The sequence below is a fragment of the Salvelinus fontinalis genome, chromosome 20, assembly GCF_029448725.1.
Source record: "Salvelinus fontinalis isolate EN_2023a chromosome 20, ASM2944872v1, whole genome shotgun sequence".
Lineage (NCBI taxonomy): Eukaryota > Metazoa > Chordata > Actinopteri > Salmoniformes > Salmonidae > Salvelinus > Salvelinus fontinalis.
The window spans coordinates 6,470,021-6,494,378 of NC_074684.1; the positions used below are offsets into that span (position 1 = coordinate 6,470,021).

At 41.5% G+C, this 24,358-nt stretch overlaps 1 protein-coding gene across 4 annotated transcripts in view; it reads left to right on the plus strand.

Annotated features, from left to right (window-relative positions):
* LOC129817200 (1-phosphatidylinositol 4,5-bisphosphate phosphodiesterase beta-4-like) overlaps positions 1 to 24,358 on the plus strand; it is a 147,499-nt gene that overhangs the window by 43,872 nt on the left and 79,269 nt on the right. The window contains exon 1 of one of the 4 annotated variants that reach the window (XM_055872206.1): positions 21,029 to 21,167. The exons of the other annotated variants lie outside the window; for them this stretch is intronic. The gene's annotated coding sequence lies outside the window, so the exon portion shown is untranslated. Of the gene's footprint in view, positions 1 to 21,028; positions 21,168 to 24,358 lie in introns of those variants that run through there. 4 annotated transcript variants of the gene reach the window in all.

A 24,358-nucleotide genomic window follows, 5' to 3' on the forward strand; every position in this document is an offset into this window, starting at 1 on the left:
GCAACCCTTTACAGACAGAACGCAGCAACAGTAACATGTGGATAGCGACAATTGATAACTTTTCAGACAATTTTTTAAAAAGTGCTGCATCAGGTCTGTACCTTTTCAGACAGCAGAATTCTGCTCCGGCGTAAAATGTTCTGTATTTTTTTCTCTGACGACAATAAATGTAGCTGATTGATGTGCTGCTGTGTTTAAAAAAAATTGTATTTCTACTAAATGTCTTAGTATGTCACGGTATTTAACAAACTTTAAAGTACTTTTTTAGGAGAGATATGCAGGCGCACAGCAGCTCGAAATGATTAGATTGACATTTCTGGTTGCTTAGTGATGGATTTTAGTCCCGCTTTATAAGTGGCGTTCCTTTGCAGACAAGTAAAGGTTTTGTGTCGGCATTTAAAAAAACATAGTATAGCCTACCCTAACAGACAAACAAACATACCGTAGCCAAGGCGCTTTCAAGGGGCCACATTCCATTTTGTCTGAAAAGCAAAATACATAGTCTACCAGTAGTCTACTGTAATTTCATGAGGTAAACATTATGTAATGAGTGCGCTGAGAGTCGGGAAGCAAGTTCAGGGAGTGATTGTTTTTAATAAATAAAATAAACAATGAACACGAAACACAAACAACGCACTGACATGAAAACAGAGTCAATAACACCTGAGGAAAGAACCAAAGGGAGTGACAGATATAGGGAAGGTAATCAAGGAGGTGATGGAGTCCAGGTGAATGTCATGAGGCGCAGGTGAGCGAGACGATGGTGACAGGTGTGCGGGATAATCAGGCCGGAGAGGGAGTATACGTGACATATTTGTAATTATATATGACATACACATTTGTTATTAAGGCACATGAAAGTTCACATGTTCCAGAAGGCATTTCTGCCCAAAAATGCATTTTGTAAAAAAAAAATAAAGTTTACGTTCAAATAACTCTCCTGTGAAGTAGTGCGCGACATACGCCTAGTTTCCTGAAACGAGTCACATTTTATTACTAACCCAAACACAGTGGGGAACAAGGGGCCTTCTACGTCTTCAGAGAAGGGCTAAGGATTTATAAAATAATGATTATAATAATGATGATTATATTACTATTTTAAATGATGTTCTGATTTAATCTGTTTAGTTTCTTTTGGAAAGGACAACGAGCCACGCTGAAGAGAAAAAGAGAACCAATCAGGATTTTTATTTGCTGGTCTCTGGGGAGATACATCTAGTTAGCTAAGTCAGCCATTGGCTAAGCCATCATAAGCTAGATAAAGGCATCTTCAATTGAATTGTATTAGGGCAAACATTTTGAATGATAGTGGAATCAACCAATCACATTTTGATTTAATGGGTGGGAATGTTTTTACAAACAACTTATAGAAACTTCGGCCTTCTCAAAGGTCAACAGGTCACTGCGCAATAGCGAGCAGTAGTTTTACCATGGTCTAGCTAGCTAGCTTTTGTTGTCGGCTAGTTTGCAGCGGCTGCAGCAGGTGTTATCGAAGAGGATGTTGTTGCTAATTTGTCAGCTTCTCCCTTTTCAAGAATAACTTTCAACGAGAAGTTAAGTTTCAAATAATCCTCATCTGTTGAGCGAACTTGCTATTGCTAGCCATCTTGTTGAAAATAACTTGTGTGTGAAATATTGCTGCATTTAAAGAGGAACTGACAGCATTTTCGCATCATGAAATCTTATTAAAATCTGTTAATATACACCCTCGTCAGAAAATGTCTAGTGACCACTTAGATATGGTCCATTTCACGTTTTTATAAATTCTTATTATGTTTGGGAATTATGTATACTAAGGCAATTGTGAAAATGCTATCGCAATATAGAGTGAAAAGTGGACATGTGTTCAGGAAAATAAAAGACCCTGCTTTAAATAAAACCTTGTCCAGGACCAGAGTCTACACAGACGGTTGCGCTATAGCCAGCCAATCAGAGCTACAATAGACCTTTCTACAAACACACCATTTGCCAATCGGCCCTGCCATCATCAAATTTGAACTGGACTGTATGTTTACAGGAAGTAGCAACAGCGTGACTTGAGATCATTATAACGCTTTCGCCAAAAGCCACAAAATACACCTGAAATGGATTTCTGCAAATATGTAAACATCACGGTACATTTGGGAACTTTACAGTCCTATTGACCAAACAACCATGAAAAGGTAGGTTCTCTCTCCCTCAGTTATGTACATCAACAAGATCAACAACTAATGCTAGCCAGAGCAAGAAGATCCTCTCAAACTTTTTCAGCTAGTTGGCTGTAGGATTGCAAAGGGTCGGAATCTTTCTGGTAAATTTCGGCCATTTTTTCGGACATTTTTCATGGAAAGTTAAGCCCGGGAATTTGGGGAATTTTGCTTAAATTCATGAAAAAAGTTAGCTTATGTGTATCCCACAAAAAAGGTTCACTGTTATAAGGCAATTCTTAGGTCTTGTGGCATATTTTGTTTAAACTATCCCCAATTCAATGGAATTGCAACCCTCTGCATGCACAGTGCATTCTTCCATCACATGTGAAGTGCACTCTTCCACTACATGTGCAGCTGATTCTCAAGATATTGAACACTAATGAGATGCTATTGAGCCCATACTAGGGTGGGGTGAATATATTTTATATGACATACATGATTTTTTGTTAACTTCTCTGGGATATGTGGGATGGCCAACATCCAGTGAAAATGCAGAGCGCCAAATTCAAATAAATTACTATAAAAATTTAACTTTCATGAAATCACACATTCAATATACCAAATTAAAGCTACACTTGTTGTGAATCCAGCCAACGTGTCAGATTTAAAAAATGCTTTACGGCGAAAGCAAACAATGTTATTATCTGAGGATAGCACCCCAGCTAACAATCACAGACCATCATATTTCAACCATCACGGCGGGACACAAAACGCAGAAATAGAGATATAATTCATGCCTTATCTTTGACGAGCTTCTTCTGTTGGCACTCCAATATGTCCCATAAACATCACAAATAGTCCTTTTGTTCGATTAATTCCGTCGATATATATCCAAAATGTCCATTTATTTGGCGCGTTTGATCCAGAAAAACACCGGTTCCAACCTGCACAACGTGACTACAACATGTCTCAAAATTTACCTGTGAAATGTTTGGACAAAGCTTAAACTACTTTTGTAATACAACTTTAGGTATTTTTTTACGTAAATAATCGATAAAATTGAAGACGGGATGATCTGTGTTCAATGCCGGAGGAAAACAATGTGTAGCATGCTTTCTGGTCACGTGCCTCTAACAAACAGTACACTTCACTGGAGCATCATTCTGAACATGGCTACTTCTTCATTTCTCAAATGAAAAACCTCAACCAATTTCTAAAGACTGTTGACATCCAGTGGAAGTGATAGGAACTGCAGGAAGGTCCCTTAGATATCTGGATTCCCAATGAAAACACATTGAAAAGAGAGTGACCTCAAAAAAAAAAACATCTGTATCGTTTGTCCTCGGGGTTTTGCCTGCCAAATAAGTTCTGTTATAGTCACAGACATGATTTAGAAACTTCAGAGTGTTTTCTATCCAATACTAATAATAATATGCATATATTAGCATCTGGGACTGAGTAGGAGGCAGTTTACTCTGGGCACGCTTTTCATCCAAACGTGAAAATGCTGCCCCCTATCCTAGAGAAGTTAACTAGTAAATAGTAGCCTACAGCAAAGTGTGTTTAAATCATTTCTAACTTGTTAACAATTTCTACGAGTTAGTATGCTCACATGGTAGCAAAAACTAACTGAGGAGTGTTAATTCACCTGTTTCCATTTTAAAACATGTATCTTACAAAGCAGTTGTTTAATCTAACTGCGTAGCTATTTATCTGTACATGGAATTGTATTTGGTATTTTTTTTCTAATCTTTACAGGAAAATGCCATGGGCACTATCTGATGTGTGAAGACATTTCACTGCAGCTAATGTAGAAGGAAAAGCTGTGTACATTTGCAAATACTGTGCCAAATCATATGTGAAGAATGCAACAAAGAATCAGAATCATCTGGCCAATTGCATAAAGTTCCTTAAGCGATAACAACAAGCAACCTCTGACAAAAGTCCCTCTACTTCTATTTGAGGTGAAAATGATGAATTAGACACCTTATCGATAGCAACAGCTCATGATCCTCCGGGAGTCATGCGTTTTTTTGACTCAATGGAGGAACGTAGTCAGAGAAATCCTGATGAACGTCTTGCTCGAGCTGTGTATGCAACTGGTTCACCTTTGATGCTCACAGGCAATGTGTATTGGAAGAGATTTCTGAATGTTCTTCACCCAGCATACACCCCTCCAACCAGACATGCTTTATCTACTCATTTGCTGGATGCAGAGTTCAACAGAGTTCAAGTTAAGGTCAAGCAAATCATAGAGACAGCAGACTGTATTGCAATCATCTCTGATGGGTGGTCAAATGTTTGTGGGCAAGGAATAATCAACTACATCTCCACCCCTCAACCAGTATTCTACAAGAGCGCAGACAAGGAACAACAGACACACCGGTCTCTACATTGCAGATGAGCTGAAGGCAGTCATCAATGACCTTGGACTACTGAAGGTATTTGCACTGGTGACAGACACTGCTGCGAACATGAAGGTGCTTGGTCTAAAGTCCTACCCTCACATCCCACTCATTGGCTGTGCTGCTCATGCATTAAATCTGCTCCTCAAGTACATCATGGCACTGAAAACAATGGATAAACTCTACAAGAGAGCCAAGGTAATGGTTAGGTATGTGAAGGGTCATCAAGTTATAGCAGCAATCTTCCTCATCAAGCAAAGTGAGAAGAATAAGAGCACCACATTTAAGCTGCCCAGCAACACCCGATGGGGTGGTGTTGTCATCATGTTTGACAGTCTCCTGCAAGGGAAGGAGTCTCTCCAAGAAATGGCCATATCACAGTCTGCCAATATGGACAGCCCCATCAAGAGGATCCTCCTGGATGATGTATTTTGGGAGAGAGTGGTAAGCAGCCTGAAACTCATGAAACCTTTTGCAGGAGCCATTGCATGGATTTAGAGAGACAATGCCATCCTGTCTGATGTTCAGACTCTGCTTGCAGATGTAAGAGAAGAAATCCGTACTGCCGTAACACTTCCCTGTTGCTCGAAGCAGAGGAAACTACAGTTCTGAAATACATCAAAAAGCGTGAGGACTTCTGCCTGAAGCCTGTACACGCCGCAGCGTACATGTTGGACCCCAAGTATGCTGGCAAGAGCATCCTGTCTGGTGCAGATATCAACAAGGCCTATGATGTCATCACTACTGTGTCTCGCCACCTTGGCCTGGATGAGGGCAAGTTACTTGGGTGTCTGGCGAAGTACACTTCCAAGCAAGGGCTTTGGGATGGAGATGCAATATGGCAAGATATATGCTAACTGGATAACAGTCGTTCAAGTACTTGGTAGCTAACCAAATGAGTCCTGCATCTCTAGCAGTAATAGCCACTGAAAAACAATGCGAGGGGAAAAAGTAAATCACTCACCCACTCCTCCAATGGCATGGCGTACTCCTAGCTAACGTTGGGCTCTGTATTTTTAGCTTGCTACAATAGATACGCTAACCTATTAGCCACGTTATGAATGACTTGTGATCATTGCTCTTGTTAGTTTGATTGTATTAACATTTCCAGCCTTAGTTACATTTTGTCCATTTTTTGTCCAGAATATTGAGTCATTGAAACTGAAATAGTGTATCCTGAATGGAGGCAGCAAACAATGTACCAGACCTACTGTGATTTACAACCTGATAGCAATATTTGTTGGACTGCCAAGAAATGTATTGGTGAATTATATTAATCATGCATTGAACTGCATCCATCTATTCTGCCAATAATGCCTTAATGTACAGTCGTGGCCAAAAGTTTTGAGAATGACACAAATATTAATTTTCACAAAGTCTGCTGCCTCAGTTTGTATGATGGCAACTTGGAAATACTCCAGAATGGTATGAAGAGTGATGCAAATTTTGCCATGCAAATGAACTGAATCCCCCCAAAAATATTTCCACTGCATTTCAGCCCTGCCACAAAAGGACCAGCTGACATCATGTCAGTGATTCTCTCGTTGACACAGGTGTGAGTGTTGACGAGGACAAGGCTGGAGATATTCATGCTGATTGAGTTTGAATAACAGACTGGAAGCTTCAAAAGGACGGTGGTGCTTGGAATCATTGTTCTTCCTCTGTCACCATGGTTACCTGCAAGGAAAGACATGCCGTCATCATTGCTTTGCACAAAAAGGGCTTCACAGGCAAGAATATTGCTGCCAGTAAGATTGCGCCTATATCAACCATTTATCGGATCATCAAGAACTTCAAGGATAGCGGTTCAATTGTTGTGAAGAAGCCTTCAGGGCGCCCAAGAAAGTCCAGCAAGCACCAGAACCGTCTCCTAAAGTTGATTCAGCTGCAGGATCGGGGCACATCCAGTACAGAGCTTGCTCAGGAATGGCAGCAGGCAAGTGTGAGTACATCTGCACGCACAGTGAGGCGAAGACTTTTGGAGGATTGCCTGGTGTCAAGAAGGGCAGCAAAGAAGTCACTTCTCTCCAGGAAAAACATAATGAACAGACTGATATTCTGCAAAAGGTACAGGGATTGGACTGCTGAGGACTGGGGTAAAGTCATTGTCTCTGATGAATCCCCTTTCCGATTGTTTGGGGCATCCGGAAAAAAGCTTGTCCAGAGAACACAAGGTGAGCGCTACCATCAGTCCTGTGTCATGGCAACAGTAAAGCATCCTGAGACCATTCATGTGTGGGTTGCTTCTCAGCCAAGGGAGTGGGCTCATTCACCATTTTGCCTAAGAACACAGCCTTGAATAAAGAATGGTACCAACACATCCTCCAAGAGCAACTTCTCCCAACCATCCAGGAACAGTTTGGTGACGAACAATGCCTTTTCCAGCATGATGGAGCACCTTGCCATAAGGCAAAAGTGATAACTAAGTGGCTCGGGGAACAAAACATCAATATTTTGGGTCCGTGGCCAGGAAACTCCCCAGACCTTAATCCCATTGAGAATTTGTGGTCAATCCTGAAGAGGCGGGTGGACAAACAAAAACCCACAAATTCTGACAAACTCCAAGCATTGATTATGCAAGAATGGCCTGCCATCAGTCAGGGTGTGGCCCAGAAGTTAATTGACAGCATGCCAGGGCGGAGGTCTTGAAAAAGAATGGTCAACACTGCAAATATTGACTCTTTGCATAAATTTCATGTAATTGTCAATAAAAGCCTTTGACACTTATGAAATGCTTGTAATTCTACTTCAGTATTCCATAGTAACATCTGACAAAAATATCTTAAGACACTGAAGCGGCAAACTTTGTGGAAATTAATATTTGTGTCATTCTCAAAACTTTTGGCCACGACTGTACGTCATATTTGACTCGTCACGTTGAGTCAAATGGTTCCTATTTTTAAAACCTCTCATGAAGTTGGTTGGTCTGTGAATTTGATATTTTTTGTGATATTATGATTGTCTGTTTGTTTCATATCTGCAAAGTAGTTAAAACGCTGTCAGCTCCACTATAAACTTTAGGTCACCGGTTAATAGTACTATTCAGACTGGACTTGTACTATTCAGACTGGACTGGACTAGTACTTGTGAAAAGTATTTTTTTTATGCAATGGGAAGTAATAGTTGTGCATTTTGCCAAAAAGTTTTATGCTCTGACTGAAAGGAAGACCGAGACACTCAATACTACACTGTCTGCCGGTGAGAAATCCTTCATCTTGCGTTTAATGCCCAGATATGGAAAGGAGGAGCGATATTACCTTCTTCATAAATGCACTTGATTTACTTTATTCAGACCAGATAAAAAGGAACGTTGATTTATCAAACATCCATTTCCCTTGCTCTATTAATTAGGCTAACGTGATAGCAATGTGAGAGAATCAGGAACATACATGAAACAAGCATGATCAAAAGAAAGCTCTCTATTGTTCCCTATCCAGTGTTATTATTACCTAAGCTACATTATTACTGATTGTTGTAGGCCTTTTCCTTTCCTTGCCTGTTTCTTACCACCAGGCAGCTGGCCCAAGGATAAGCTATTTGTCCGGGTGATGTTCCTAAAGCTTATGGGAATAGATGGCTGCTTTTACAGACCACTAGTCTGTTGGGGACTTTTCCAACAATTGTTTACAGACAGATTATGTCACTTATAATTCACTGTATCACAATTCCAGTGGGTCAGAAGTTTACATACACTAAGTTCATTGTGCCTTTAAACAGCTTGGAAAATTCCAGAAAATGATGTCATGACTTTAGAAGCTTCTGATAGGCTAATTGACATCATTTGATTCAATTGGAGGTGTACCTGTGTATGTATTTCAAGGCCTACCGTCAAACTCCGTGCCTCTTTGCTTGACATCATGGGAAACTCTACAATAACTCTACAATCATGGGAAACTACAATAAATTTGTGGACCTCCACAAGTCTGGTTCATCCTTGGGAGCAATTTCCAAATGCCTGAAGGTACCACGTTCATCTGTACAAACAATAGTACGCAAGTATAAACACCATGGGACCACACAGCCGTCATGCCGCTCAGGAAGGAGACACGTTCTGTCTCTTAGAGATGAACGTACTTTGGTGCGAAAAGTGCAAATCAATCCCAGAACAACAACAAGGGACCTTGTGAAGATGCTGGAGGAAACAGGTACAAAAGTATCTATATCCACAGTAAAAACGAGTCCTATATCGACATAACCTGAAAGGATCCTCAGCAAGGAAGAAGCCACTGCTCCAAAACCGCCATTAAAAAAGCCAGACTACGGTTTGCAACTGCACACAGGGACAAAGATCGTACTTTTTGGAGAAATGTCCTCTGGTCTGATGAAACAAAAATATAACCATTTGGCCATAATGACCATCGTTATGTTTGGAGGAAAAAGGGGGAGGCTTGCAAGCCAAAGAACACCATCCCAACCATGAAGCACAGGGGTGGCATCATCATGTTGTGGGGATGCTTTGCTGCAGGAGGGACTGGTGCACTTCACAAAATAGATGGCATTATGAGGATGGAAAATTATGTGGATATATTGAAGAAACATCTCAAGACATCAGTCAGGAAGTTGAAGCTTGGTCGCAAATGGGTCTTCCAAATGGACAATGACCCTAAGCAGACTTCCAAAGTTGTGTCAAAATGGCTTAAGGACAACAAAGTCAAGGTATTGGAGTGGCAATCACAAAGCCCTGACCTCAATCCTATAGGACATTTGTGGGCAGAACTGAAAAAGCGTGTGCGAGCAAGGAGGCCTTACAAACCTGACTCAGTTACACCAGCTCTGTCAGGAGGAATGGGCCAGAATTTACCCAACTTATTGTGGGAAGCTTGTGGAAGGCTACCCAAAATGTTTGACCCAAGTTGAACAATTTAAAGGCAATGCTACCAAATACTAATTGAGTGTATGTAAACGTCTGACCCACTGGGAATGTGATGAAAGAAATAAAAGCTGAAATAAATTGTTCTCTCTACTATTATTCTGACATTTCACATTCTTAAAATAAAGTGGTGATCCTAACTGACCTAAGATAGAGAATTTTTTACTAGGATTAAATGTCAATCAATTTGGCTAAGGTGTATGTAAACTCCCGACTTCAACTGTATATCCCTGGTGTGTGTGTGCTTGTGTGTGTGTGTAGAAACCCCTCAGCGAGCCATGGTCTCTATAAATACTCTGGGATCCCAGTCGGCCTGAACACTGCCAACAGGAGGCTGACGCGGTGTGTGTGTGTGTGTGTGTGTTTGACGGACGCAGCCAATCAGTCCCCTCGGGTGTACACAATGGAGACCAGTGGTGTCAGAGAGGAGCAACATCTGTGGATGAGGCTTTTTTGGCATGAAAGGGCTTCTCTCTCGATCTCATCTCTCTACCATTCACTTTCTATTTCATTGCCCTTTCTCATTCTCTCCCGCAGTATTTCTACCTCTTGATATTATCTCTCTGAAGAACATTTTACTAATAAAGGGTTCTCATTCAGACTCTTCATTGCCTGTTTGCTGAAGAGGAGCTCACATTTGTCTTAACATGTAGAACACTTGTCCTTCCTTTCGTTGTTGCCAAATACAGTGTTGGAAATGGCGAACAGTACTACAGTAGCACTAGGCAGTCATTAGTCATTAGGATTAGACGCTGATACTAATGGCGTTTTAAATTCCACTCACAGTTCGCTGTAGTGGATCTGACAGAAACCACTCCAAACAGTAATGGATGGGAATAACATTACATGACTTCTGAATAAGAATCTAAAGTATCACTAGGTCAGGGGTTCCCAAACCTGTTTGGCCCGCGACCCCCTTTAGGGAAGTACAGAAGATCATCAGGCAATCATTTTGTATGGTCTTCTGTGTAGTAAAGAACATAATCATTGATTTAGTCCCTGGTCTTGTCCACTCGGTTCTAACGGCTTGTGGGCATAATAGAGGAATGCAGTATGTACAGTTGAAGTCGGAGGTTTACCTATACCTTAGTCAAATACATTTAAGCTCCGTTTTTCTACAATTCCTGAGTCATTTTTCTTAGGTCAGTTAGGATCACCACTTTATTTTAAGAATGTGAAGTGTCCAAGCTTTTTAAAGGCACAGTCAACTTAGTGTATGTGATCTTCTGAACCACTCGAATTGTGATACAGTGAATTATAAGTGAAATAATCTGTCTGTAAACAATTGTTGGAAAAATGACTTGTGTCATGCACAAAGTAGATGTCCTAACCGACTTGCCAAAACTATAGTTTGTTAACAAGAAATTTGTGGAGTGGTTGAAAAACGGGTTTTATTGACTCCAACCTAAGTGTATGTAAACTTCCGACTTCAACTGTGCATACGTTTTCCCCGAGAGTCTTATCTCTCAGTGATCCGGTCATAATATTTTATAGCTTAAACCATTCAAAAGGTGGAACCACATTTTTGTAAGGAAGAAAACAGAAACCGCTTTGTTAATTACAGCCGCATCTAGTGGCTACTGGAGAATACTGCCGTAACCCCGGTTCTATGAACCAAGCGCATATGTTCTCTCGCGACCCCATTTTCAAATCGGGCGACCGCACATGGGGTCACGACCCCTAGTTTGTGAAACCCTACACTTGGTTATCTGCCTAGAAATTTGGGAACTGGGAAGTAAACTACCATTTAACCCCTGCCCCCTCTCCACTTTCCTCACCTCTGTCCCCCCTTCCTCTCTCTCTCTCTCTCCCCGTTTCTCTATATGGCCATGTTCTATTTCGGAGGTTGGAAAATATGCTGTATTCTCCTTGCTGCCTTTTCATAAGTGCAGGAGGGCACACACGTCGTATATTATAGGTACTTATTTGGGCAGGGGGAGAATTCTGAGGTTTTGTGGTGCTTTCCCCGGAGCGAGAGAGCTCCCTCTGTTTCCCTTTCCTCTCTTTTCTTTTTCTCTCTCTGTTCTCTCTAGCTGTCTTTCAAACCCACACACTCTCCGAGGGGGTCATGCCGAAACCGGAAGAGATGGGGCAGAGAGGAGGGAGGGGGGGGGAGGGGGGGGGGGGGGGGGGGAGAGAGAGAGAGGAGTAGCTCTCCTTAAGAAAGAGCGAGAGAGAAAGAGAGAGAAGGAGTAGGGCTCTTTGAGAGAGAGTGAAAGAGAGAGAGGAGGAGTAGGGCTCTTAGAGAGAGAGTGAAAGAGAGAGAGAAGGAGTAGGGCTCTTTGAGAGAGAGTGAAAGAGAGAGAGAAGGAGTAGGGCTCTTTGAGAGAGAGTGAAAGAGAGAGAGAGGAGTAGGGCTCTTTGAGAGAGAGTGAAAGAGAGAGAGAAGGAGTAGGGCTCTTTGAGAGAGAGTGAAAGAGAGAGAAGGAGTAGGGCTCTTTTAGAGAGAGAGAGAGAGAGATGGAGTAGGGCTCTTTGAGAGAGAGAAGAAATGGGACAGACCTGCAGCAGGCCGTTACTGCTGTCTGTCTGTCTGTCTGTCTATTATTAGTCTGTCCAATAACATATTCCACTAATGACTTGTCCAGGGGGCAGCAGGGTAAGTCTATCTAGGGGAGGATGAAGTTCCCCTGGGCTGGAATCCAGGCTGGCCCCAGGCTCCACTGTTTCTACTGGGGCTGGGAGGTCATTGGCTCTGTGTGTATGTGTGCGTGTATCAGGGTTTCCGTTAGGACCAGCAGCATTTTAATTTACCAGACATTTAAGAGATTTACCGGACCCATATGCATTGGGTATGTAACCTGAATAGTGCGTCCGCACACGGTACTCAGAATGACAGAAATCACATTTTTAGATTATGGTCATTCGAATTAACAGAAGATGCAAGTTGAGGATGCAAAGATGTGAGGTCCTTTTTTACCTAATTCTGATGCACACTTTGAAGATAGAATATCTGTCCACGTTTGCTTTTCCTCAGCCAACAAGATGATTAACGAACAACACAATCACTAGCCTATGTCAATATACTATACTAGAAAATATAGTAGAAAAGTTGACCTATTCTGTTGGTCAGCTTGTCGAGAATAAATAGCCTATTCCAAATAGACTACGACATTTGTGGGACGATAGATCCAAAATTCATACAACCAGTATGAATAGGCGACATAAAAAAATAGTTAAAAAGCAATGAGTCTGATAAAACAGATCAGAACGATTAACTTAAAATGTTGATGTACTATTATGTATTCACATTATAAACGCAGCAATGCGCACAAGACGGTAGGCTATGTTCGTTCCATAATGCAATTAGCGGGAGGAAACACTTTTGTCAAAAGCGCACCGCACATACCGGCGGTTTCACGTGACAGAGATGAAAATATCCTTTTAGAAATGTAGAAAAAGGTGAGATCTAATATGCAAAAACTTGCATGGGTTGCTAATATCACTAGGACTGTGCCTTTTGGCTACTGGACAATGAAAGAAAGTTGATATGGTCTGATTTTTCCGAGGCTACGTTGAAGGTAAGACATGCCTCATGATATGTAGTCAAACGTTCAGCTTTCAAATAATGAAGTATATGTTTTCAAAATGCATACTGATTCCAGCTCATTTCAAAGTGGTGTGTGACGCGCTGATGAGGCCTGCCTTCCGTTGCTAATGCGTTTGCTGTTTAACTTCTTATGGCAGACAGCGTGAGAGCAGCTGCTACAGCGTCTTAAACGCTCTGTATCTGTATGCTGTACGCGTGTGATAAATAAGATGCATAACGAGTATACTGTACACCCAAATTAACCTATAGACCGATGAACATGACCAGTCCAATGTATTTCCATCGACTGGTACTTCCATCAATTAACAGGCTAAAAAGCATTATTTCGCAATGGGATTTTTTCTTCCAGCGCCAATTTTGTTCATCAGTTTTTTTAGAATTTTTTGGTGCCAAAAGCGACTATTACAGGCTTACAGAAACCCTGGTGTGTGTGTGCCTGGCTGTGTGCATGCGTGCCTATGTTGTGTGGGATTTTGACCATGTTTGGGCAGGCCTAGTTGAGGAGAACCAAGAGCTGTGTGTGTGTGTGTGTGTGTGTAGGGGCGTGAGCTGAACTCTAGCCCTCCTAATCTGGTCTAAATGAGATACAGAATGGTTCAGCTACACACACGCATACACACACACACAACCACACAAGCATACACACACAGAGGTAGAATTCCTCTAGAACAGAGAAGTAAACTATATATACAAAAGTATGTAGACACCCCTTCCAATTAGTGGATTTCGCAACACCATATTAATGTCCATGATTTTGGAATGAGATGGTTGACATAATAATGTATAATCAGAATAATAATGTATCATTATACACAATATAAAATTGAAAGTTGCATTGTAACAAAGTAGCATTATACCATGGTAACACCATTTTATCAATAGGCCAACTATGTGTATGTAAAGTTGTGCATTATGGCCTTACATTTCAGACTACATTTCCCATGATGCTTCCCAATGTCCCTCCATATATGAAGGTCACTAGGGACTTAAGCTCCTAAATGAAGTCATCCTCTCAGGTGGTTGTGTTTGCTCCTGTCTCTGTGTCTCTGCTCTGGACTGTGGCTTACCTTAACTCCCCAGGATCCATAGGCATTTCCCATGATGCAATTCTCGTCCAACATCATTGTGGAGAACCGTCAACGTTCAACCCCAAAATAACCCTGACTGTCAGACTCGTCTGAGTTGGACCATTTCCAGTCACTGTTAACCATGTTAGACTGTGGCACAACAGCAGTTGTTGATAGTGGAGTTTCTATTGGTGATAGTGGAGTTTCTGACCTCCCTCCTGTGAAAGAGGGAGGTCAGAAAGGGTTTTAAGTGAGCTAATGCGTTAGATCAGGGGTTCCTAAACCTTTTCGGCTCGTGACCCCATTTTGGTATTTTTTAAAATCGCAACCCCACCATGTGGAAGAAGCCTGAAATCAACAGCCAATGTTTTATTTTTAAAGTTGGGCTATAGCAGTCTGTTACAAATCAGTCTGAGAGTACTTTTGTCAATATTTCAATCTGAAGAAAGTATGGTTTGAAGAGACTGAAATGCATCAGAAAGTTATTGGGAAGTTCAGAATATCATCAGGTAATAATTTTGTATGATCTTCTGTGTAGAAAAGAACATGATCATTGATGATCTTTTCCCCCCCAGTCTGATTGAGTGCCTGGTCATGTCCACTCGGTTCTAATGAGTCCTTTGGTCATTGTAGACGGAAAGAGAAGACACGTACAGTTGAAGTCCGAAGTTTACATACACCTTAGTCAAATACATTTAAATGCAGTTTTTCACAATTCCTGACGTTTAATCCTAGTCAATATTCCTTGTTTTAGGTCAGATAGGATCACCACTTTTTATTTTAAGAATGTGAAATGTCAGAATAAGAGTAGAGAGAATGATTTATTTCAGCTTTTATTTCTTTCATCACATTCCCAGTGGGTCAGAAGTTTACATACACTCAATTAGTATTTGATAGCATTGCCTTTAAATGGTTTATCATGGGTCAAAAGTTTCGGGTAAACTTCCACAAGCTTCCCACAATAAGTTGGGTGAATTTTGGCCCATTCCTCCTGTCAGAGCTGGTGTAACTGAGTCAGGTTTGTAGGCCTCCTTGCTCGCACATGCTTTTTCAGTTCTGCCCACAAATGTTCTATAGGACTGAGATCAGGGCTTTGTGATGGCCACTCCAATACCTTGACTTTGTTGTCTTTAAGCCATTTTGAGACAACTTTGGAAGTATGCTTGGGGTCATTGTCCATTTGGAAGACACATTTGCGACCAAGCTTTAACTTCCTGACTGATGTCTTGATATGTTGCTTCAATATATCCACATAAATGGCATCATGAGGATGGAAAATTATTTTGTGAAGTGCACCAGTCCCTCCTGCAGCAAAGCACCCCCACAACATGATGCTGCCACCCCCGTGCTTCACGGTTGGGATGGTGTTCCTCCCCCTTTTTCCTCCAAACATATTGATGGTCATTATGGTCAAACAGTTCTATTTTTGTTTCATCAGACCAGAGGACATTTCTCCAAAAAGTACGATCTTTGTCCTAATGTGCAGTTGCGAACCGTAGTCTGGCTTTTTTATGGTGGTCTTAGAGCAGTGGCTTCTTCCTTGCTGAGCAGCCTTTCCGGTTATGTCGATATAGGACTCGTTTTTACTGTGGATATAGATACTTTTGTACCTGTTTCCTCCAGCATCTTCACAAGGTCCTTTGCTGTTGTTCTGGGATTGATTTGCACTTTTCGCACCAAATTACATTCAGCTCTCCTTCCTGAGCGGTATGACGGCTGCGTGTTCCCATGGTGTTTATACTTGCATACTATTGTTTGTACAGATGATACATTCAGGCATTTGGAAATTGCTCCCAAGGATGAACCAGACTTGTGGAGGTCTACAATTTTTTTTCTGAGGTCTTGGCTGATTTCTTTTGATTTTCCCATGACGTCAAGCAAATAGGCACTGAGTTTGAAGGTAGGCCTTGAAATACATCCACAGATACACCTCCAATTGACTCGAATTATGTCAATTAGACTATCAGAAGCTTCTAAAGTCATGACATAATATTCTGGAATTTTACAAGCTCTTTAAAGGCACAGTCAACTTAGTGTATGTGAACTTCTGACCCACTGGAATTGGGATACAGTGAATTATAAATGAAATAATCTGTCTGTAAACAATTGTTGGAAAAATTACTTGTGTCATGCACAAACTAGATGTCCTAAACGACTTGCCAAAACTATAGTTTGTTAACAAGAACTTTGTGGAGTGGTTGAAAAACTAGTTTTAATGACTCCAAACTAAGTGTATGTAAACTTCCAACTTCAACTGTATTCAGTGTTGTAACAATATGGTGAGCAGACCAAAGACCTTTGGTGAGCAGACCAAAGACCTCACAACCATAAAGGGCAATGGGTTCTATAACTGATTCAAGTATTTTTAGCCAGATCCTAATTGGTATGTCGAATTTTATGTTCCTTTTGATGGCATTGAAGGCCCTTCTTGCCTTGTCTCTCAGATCGTTCACAGCTTTGTGGAAGTTGCCTGTGGCGCGGATGTTTAGTCCGAGGTATGTGTAGTTTTTTTGTGTGCTTTTTTTGTGGTTCCCAAACTTTTTATAGTTCTGTATCCCTTCAAACGTTCAACCTCCAGCTGCGTACCCCCTCTAGCACCAGGGTCAGCGCACTCTCAAATGTTGTTTTTTGTCAGCATTGTAAGCCTGCCACACACACACACTATACTATACGTTTATTAAACATAAGAATGAGTGTGAGTTTTTGTCACAACCTGGCTCGTGGGAAGTGACAGAGTTCTTATAGGACTGGGTCACAAATAATAATAATTGTGAGTAACTCACCACAGGTGAATGAGAAGGCTGTGCTTGAAAGGATGCACATAACTCTGCAATGTTGGGTTGTACTGGAGAGACTCTCAGTCTTAAATCATTTTTCACACACAGTCTATGCCTGTATTTAGTTGTCATGCTAGTTAGGGCCGAGAATCCACTCTCACATAGGTACGTGGTTGCAAAAGGCTTTAGTCTTAACAGTGCAATTTGCCAAGGCAGGATACTCCGAGCGCAGCCCAATCCAGAAATCTGTCAGTGGCTTCTGATTTAAATTCAATTTTCACAGAACTGCTTGTTGCAATTTCGATGAGGCTCTCTTGTTCAGATATCGGTAAGTGGACTGGAGGCAGGGAATGAAAGGGATAACAAATCCAGTTGTTTGTGTCATCCGTTTTGGGAAAGTACCTGCATAATTGCGCACCCAACTCACTCAGGTGCTTCACTATATTACATTTGACATTGTCCGTAAGCTTGAGTTCATTTGCACACAAAAAATCATATAATGATGGAAAGACCTGTGTGTTGTCCTTGTTAATGCAGACAGAGAAGAGCTCCAACTTCTTAATCATAGCCTCAATTTTGTCCCGCATTTTGAATATAGTTGTGGGAGAGTCCCTGTAATCCTAGATACCGTAATTTCCGGACTATAAGCCGCTACTTTTTTCCCACGCTATGAACCTTGCGCTTTATACAATGACGCGGCTAATTTATGGATTTTTCCCGCTTTCACAAATTCATGCCGCCAAAAAACTGAGCACCGTCACATAATGTGACGTAAATCGAGCGCGCTCAAACTTTCCATCATTCTGATTACGGTAGTCATTTTGTCACCCTCATCATGGCAAATACACGGAGAAATGCACATGATGCAGCTTTCAATTTGAAGGCGATCGATCTGGCTGTTGGAAAAGGAAATAGTGCTGCTGCACGGGAGCCTTAATGAGTCGATGATAAGACGTTGGAAACAGCAGCATGAGAAACTGACTTAGTGCAAAAAGACAAAAGTTTTCAGAGGAAAGAAAAGCAGATGGCCCGAACTAGAAAATGAGGCTTGGATGAGTTTGCCTCCGGATGAAAGTGAGGAGAGCGCAATGAAAACGATCCAACATCGGATGAAGCAATTCTGAGGCTATTCAACTCCGACACCAAAGGAGATGACTTCAGTGGTTTCAGTGCACAGGAGAAAGATAGTGACCAAGGACTTTCTTGGTAGGCTATTGTTTACTGCTATTTAAAAAAAAAAAAATGTTACAAGCCTGTTTCGTTAAAGCCTATTTATTTTTGTTACAAGCCGTGTTTCGTTTAAAGGCTGTGTAAAGTTCATTTGTTTCAATGTACCGGTAGGCACCTGCGGCTTATAGACACGTGCGGCTTATTTATGTACAAAAAGAAAAAGAAAATTAAATTCAGTCGGTGCGGCTTATATTCAGGTGCGCTTAATAGTCCAGCAATTACGGTACAGATCATTCATGCGAGGAAAAAACATCACCCAGATAGGCCAGTCGTGTGAGAAACTCGTCATCATGCAAGCAGTCAGACAAGTGAAAATTATGGTCAGTAAAGAACACTTTAAGCTCGTCTCTCAATTTTAAAAAAAACGTGTCAATACTTTGCCTCTTGATAACCAGCACATTTCTGTATGTTGAAAAAGCGTTACATGGTCGCTGCCCATATCATTGCATGGTGCAGAAAATACGCAAGAGTTCAGGAGCCTTACTTTAACAAAGTTAGCCTACCTCCCATTTTCCCTGTATTGTCCAAAACGTCTTTCAAGCTGTCAGGCATTCCCTTGGCAGCAAGAGCCTCGTGGATTTGTTATTTAATTTAATTTAATTTATGTTGGCAGTGGTGGATGCTGCAGTGGTGGATGCTGCAGTGTACCCAAGTGGCGTCAGGAGCAACTGCTTGCACACGCGTTACCACTCCGCTTTGTCTCCCTGTCATGGCGTTTGCGCCATCAGTACAGATACCAACATGAGCAGCAGCTACGTTTGGCTACGTACGGACCGTTAGTGAAATTAACCGCAAGAGAGTAACCGTGAATTGGATGTTAATTGTTTGACTAGGCTACCTGTATTTGACATTGTGTTGTTATTTCGCTGAACACTAGATGGTTTAATGTTTTTGGCAGGGAAACGAGGCTTCTCTGAAGAGAGAAAAAAAACTCATCCATATGTATAGCCCCGTTTTAAAATATAAATGGACTGTTGGAAAATGTTTACATATATATGTGTATATTTTAATTTTAAATGTGAATCACATTTTTATTTTGCGTACCCCAGTTTGGGAAAACTGTCACGGCCCAGGTCTAGTAGAATCTGTGCAGAAGATCTAGGTGCTGCTGTAGGCCCTCCTTGGTTGGTGACAGAAGCACCAGATCATCTGCAAACAGTGGACATTTGACTTCAGATTCTAGTAGGGTGAGGCCGGGTGCTGCGGACTGTTTTAGTGCCCTCGCCAATTCTTTGATATATATGTTGAAGAGGGTGGGGCTTATGCTGCATCCCTGTCTCACTCCACGGCCCTGTGGAAAGAAATATGTGATTTTTGCCAAATTTAACCGTGGACTTGTTGTTTGTTTACATGGATTTTATAATGTTGAATGTTTTTCCCCCAACACCGCTTTCCATCAATTTGTATAGGAGACCCTCGTGCCACATTGAGTTGAAGGATTTTTGGAAAAAAAAAAAGCATGAGAAGACTTTGCCTTTGTTTTGGTTTGTTTGTTTGTCAATCAGGGTGTGCAGAGTGATTACGTGGTCTGTTGTACGGTAGTTTTGTAAAAAGACATTTGACATTTGCTCAGTACATTGTTTTCACTGAGGAAATGTACAAGTCTACTGTTAATTATAATGCAGAGGATTTTCCCAAGGTTGTTGTTGACGCATATCCCACGGTAGTTATTGGGGTCAAATTTGTCTCCACTTTTGTGGATTGCGGTGATCAGTCCTTGATTCCAAATATTGGGGAAGATGCCAGAGCTAAGGATGATTTTAAAGAGTTTAAGTATAGCCAATTGAAATTTGTTGTCTGTATATTTTATCATTTCATTGAGGATACCATCAACACCACAGGCCTTTTTGGGTTGGAGGATTTTTATTTTGTCCTTTAGTTCATTCAAGGTAATTGGAGAATCCAGTGGGTTCTGGTAGTCTTTAATAGTTGATTCTAAGATTTGTATTTGATCATGTATATGTTTTTGCTGTTTGTTCTTTGTTATAGAGACAAAAAGATTGGAGAAGTGGTTTAACCATACATCTCCATTTTGGATAGATAACTCTTTGTGTTGTTTGTTTAGTGTTTTCCAATTTTTCCGGAAGTGGTTAGAGTCTATGTATTCTTCAATTACATTACTGATTTTATGATTTTATGTGCTGTTCCTCTCTCTCTCTCTCTCTCCTTTCATCTCTCATTACGCCTAAAATTACACACAAAATCACTGAAGCTGGAGTCTTATATCTCCTTCTCTAACTTTAAGCATCAGCTGTCAGAGCAGCTTGCCAATCACTGAAGCTGGAGTCTTATATCTCCTTCTCTAACTTTAAGCATCAGCTGTCAGAGCAGCTTGCCGATCACTGTACCTGTACACAGACAATCTGTACATAGCACACCCAACTACCTCATCCCCATATTGTTATTTATCCTCTTGCTCTTTTGCACCCCAGTATCTCTACTTGCACATCATCATCTGCACATCTATCACTCCAGTGTTAATGCTAAATTGTAATTATTTCACCTCCATGGCCTATTTATTGCCTTACCTCCCTACTCTTCTACATTTGCACACACTGTACATACATTTTTCTATTGTGTTATTGACTACGTTTGTTTATGTGTAATTCTGTGTTGTTGTTTTTTGTCGCACTGCTTTGCTTTATCTTGGCCAGGTCGCAGTTGTAAACGAGAACTTGTTCTCAAGTGGCCTACCTGGTTAAATAAAGGTGAAAAAATAAAATCAAATAAACAGGGAACTCCCTGTGCTTCAGCCCTGTAAATACCACACCAACACACCCACACACACTGCTGCAGCCTTCTTTATATGCTGATAGCCTGGGGGAACCCTCCCATCTCCTCCCCCTCTCTCCTCCACTATCAGAGAGGCCTCTGTTTGTTGGAGGTGGAGCTTTAGCATGCAGACTCAAACGCATGACTGTACTGGAGCACCTAGAAGTGCGCACACACACAGCACCACACGCTGTACTGTACATCATTTGGTGGAGGATAGTGTATAAGGGGGAGCCCCATCCATTAGGTGATGTGTTAAGTCCTTTGTTTAACTCGATTTTGCTGGGCTGAAAATGAACTGCTCTATATAGAACTCAGAGAGATAAAGAGAGAGAGGGCGGAGGGAGCGAGGGAGAGAGATGTGAAGGTAATGTTCGCTATTTTTACGAGCTCATCTGCTTCCTTTGTCTCTTGAGCCTACTGGCAGATAGCCTTTTATCTGTCTAAGTGTGTGTGTGTGTGTGTGTGTGTGTGTGTGTGTGTGTGTGTGTGTGTGTGTGTGTGTGTCAGCAGCAGTATGGCCACGATGGTCAGCGTGTGTGAATGCAAGTTTCCATCACAAAATGATAGAATCAAGCTGCAAGATACCTGGCTATGTAAAGAACAGATTGACAGGCTAATGCCGAAGTAGCGGTACTTTTCTTTGTGTTGCTCCTGTGGTTTCGAAATGTAATATCTTTCCTATGGGCCTCTGTATCCTCTCTAGGTGGAATGGGCCTTGTTTAAAGCGTCTCATATTAGCTCTGTATCACAGTCCTATTAAGAGCTTTGTGTTACACTAGCTCCTTTCTCCAGTCCCCCTTACTGTAAGCCTGAGCCCTGAGGGACACACACACACACACACACACACACACACACACACACACACACACACACACACACACACACACACACACACGCACAGAGACGGAGGGATCAGAGAAACCTCAGATGACACACACTGAGGAGAGGAGCTGAAATGTGGATTAATTGATGTGAGCTCAGAGGGATGAATTTTCACAGCTCACCTCTTCCTCCTCCTGCTCCTCTTCTCTCCCTCACCTCCCTTCTCTTTTGTTTGACTTGATAAGCATCAAATGTAGGCCTATCATAGCTCATCTGAGCCGGTTTTCTCTCCATTTGCCACATGGACCTTAGATCACCCAGACATTGACTCAAGTGAAATTGAGTGTTTTCCACATAATGGTGAAGGTTAGGATTTGATCCTAGATCTTCGAGTTGTCTTACGGTATCAAAACAGGTCGGATCGGTCTCAATATTGTGAAGCTGCACTAGGTAATCACACACACACACTCCCAGTGCACACTGGATCTCGTGTGTTTGCTCTTCTTCACTAGATTCAACATACGGAACGCACGCATGCATACACAAACACGCCATTGATTTTAGGGTTATTTCAATCATGTGCTACGGGATCCATAAAACGAGTGTATCCCTCTGCAGGCCTCTCTCCCCTAGTTTCCTGCTGAATGAAATGGCTACTTACCGTCTTGGTAAACACGGCCGTGTTATGGTGTGTTGTTGCCTGATTTCCAGGGGAATCATTAACCTCAACCGTAATGTGATTCGGTCTGATCTCCTTTTATTAGGATGTCATTTCACATACTGTGTCCGGTGCCCACTTAATCTATCATATCCTTGTTTTTCTAATATCTTCTCTGTATCACATGCATTATGCTTTTAGAATAGAACGATTATTTTGTTTTTTGATAGGAACAGATACAGTGAAAATACTGTCATAGTGAATTATAAATACTGAAATATAAAGAGTGACTTATAAAGACTGACTTATAAAGAGCTTGCACTAAACATTGACAGGCGTTTGTTGAAGATTGCCACTTTATAGGCAGCATGTTCTTCTGTGTGTCGAATCAAATCAAAGTGTATAATACATCTTGAAATGTAGGAACAAACCCAATTAACCCAAATGGCGCCGTAACAGTAATCCAAAGCGCAATCCAAGAGCAATCTCACTGGAGGAATTTATTCCGAAGGCACAGGACATACACTGAGTGTACAAAACATTAAGAACACCTGCTCTTTCCATGACAGACTGACCAGGTGAGTCCAGGTGAAAGCTATGATCTCATATATATATATATATTTATATATATATATATATATATATATATATATATATATATATATATATATATATATATTATATATGTCACCTGTTACATCTACTTCAATCAGTGTAGATTAAATAAGGATTGTGTATGTACGTGAATGGACAAGACAAACGGTTTAAGTACCTTTGAACGGCGTGTGGTAGTAGGTGCCAGGCACACTGGTTTGTGTCAAGAACTGCAATGCTGCTGGGTTTTTCATGCGCAGCATGGGCCAGCATCCCTGTGGAATGCTTTCGACACCTGGTAGAGTCCTTCCTCCTGACGAGTGGAGGCTGTTCGGAGGGTTTGAGGGGGGGGGGGGTTCAACTCAATAGTAGGAAGGTGTTCTTAATGTTTTGTTCACTCGGTGTATAAAGTGGGGGAAACAGAATCAAATCAACGTTTATTGGTCTCTTACACAGTTTTGCAGATGTTATCGCAGGTGCAGCGAAATGCTTCTGTTTCTAGCTCCAACAGAGCAGCAATATCTAACAATACAATAACAATACACAAATAATCCAAAACCTTTTTTTTCAATAACAAGAAATTAAGACATATCAGTGCGAGCAATATCAGTCTGGAATATAAATATTGACATTGACATTTATATTTGACATTTTAGTCATTTAGCAGGCGCTCTTATCCAGAGACACTTACAGTAGTGAGTGCATACATTGTCATACTTTTTTCGGACTGGTCCCCCGTGGGAATCGCACCTACAACCCTGGCATTGCAAGTGTCATACATATAAATGTATATAAAGGGTGTGTATAGACAGTATGGACAGTATATGAATAGAAAAGGTGTGTATAGGATGAGCCATGACTAGAATACAGTAAACATTTTGCAAGTGACCAGTGGTCAGTGAAGGTTAACACGCTTGAATGTATTATTCACGTCGGCCATGGAGATCGGGAGCACACAGTCCTTGTGAGTGGCGGGGGCCCACGTTGGTGGCTTGGTGTTGTTTTCCTCGAAGCGGGCGAAGAAGGTGTTTAGCTTATCTAGGAGTAAGGCGTCGGTGTCCGCGACGTGGCTGGGTTTCCCTTTACAATCCCTGATTGTCTGCCACATACGTCTCGTGTCGGATCCGTTGAATTGCGACTCCACTTTGTCCCTGTAATTTAATTTGCCTCTTCGATTGCCGTACGGAGGTCATAAGTCCGTGTTCCCAGTCAACTTGCCGTGGTTAAATGCAGTGGTTCACGATTTCAATTTTGCCCGATTGCTGCCATCGATCCACGGTTTTCTGGTTTGGATAAGTTATAATCCTCACAGCAGGAACAACATCCTCAATGCAGTTCCTGAGGAACCCAGTCACCGAGTACGTTTACATGCACTAATAATTCAATATTAAACTGATTATGGCAATAGGCCGAGTATGCTTATTTTAGGTCATAATCTAAGGAAGCATACTCCGATTAAAACACCTGGATTTCTGACTAAT